This window comes from Meleagris gallopavo, chromosome 2, assembly GCF_000146605.3.
Source record: "Meleagris gallopavo isolate NT-WF06-2002-E0010 breed Aviagen turkey brand Nicholas breeding stock chromosome 2, Turkey_5.1, whole genome shotgun sequence".
Lineage (NCBI taxonomy): Eukaryota > Metazoa > Chordata > Aves > Galliformes > Phasianidae > Meleagris > Meleagris gallopavo.
This window is the reverse complement of record NC_015012.2, coordinates 65,884,374-65,885,425: the sequence shown is the minus strand read 5'-3', so window position 1 is coordinate 65,885,425 and position 1,052 is coordinate 65,884,374.

Genomic DNA, 1,052 nt, shown 5'->3' with positions numbered 1-1,052 from the left:
TTTTAAGGTTTTAGACTTCTGCAAAAGGTCACCACATAGAGATAAAAGAATAGATGAAACAAAAAGCAATAAGACAAAACAATAAAACTGTCATTGTTTTATTGACCTTTTTCAAGTGCATTCATCATAGACTATATGGTAAATCTTGTTAAAGCTTAGAAGCTAATGTTGCCGCGTTTGGAAGGATCTCTAGCATCCACTTACCAATGGCCCTTTCTGGCAAGGTCAGATCATAAGAAACCTCATTCTGAATCAAAACCCTATGTAATCAGTGACTCAAGACAAAGATTATTTTTCAGTCTCTGCTTTCAGAATGAAAACAGACTAAGACAATTTCTGTTCTGCTCTTACCTAATTTTGTGCCAAGTTACCATGATAACAAACAAAAGGGATGCATGGTATATTTCTTAACAGTGAGAAAAATAACAGAAAATAAGAAAGTAGTTTATTTTTTGAAGATATTTTTCCATTAGCTTCAGAAGTCCAGCAAATGCAATGCAAGGACATTACATTATGGTACGTTTCATTAGTTAAGAAGTGTTTAAAAATATTTGTGTTATCACTGCAGCCTGCTTCTGAACTAAAATATTTGTCTTACTCTCCTGTAAAAGGGAGCTACAACAAAAAACTTATTTTGTTTTCTTTTGTTTTCTCCAAACAAGTTAACTCTTCTCAGTAATCATATATTGGTTACATTCAAGTTTGGTTCTCAGATCTCACGAAAAACTTATTTTGTAGTGTTCCTCTTTCATCACAGAATCACAGAATCACAGAATTGTAGGGGTTGGAAGGGACCTCTAGAGATCATCGAGACCAACCGCCCTGCCAAAGCAGGTTCCCTACACCAGGTCGCACAGGTAGGCGTCCAGGCGAGACTTGAATATCTCCAGAGAAGGAGACTCCACAACCTCCCTGGGCAGCCTGTTCCAGTGCTCCGTCACCCTCACCGTGAAGAAGTTCTTATGCACATTCATAAACTTCCTATGCTGCAGCTTATGTCCGTTTCCCCTCGTCCTGTTTCCATGTACCACTGAAAAGAGACTGGCCTCACC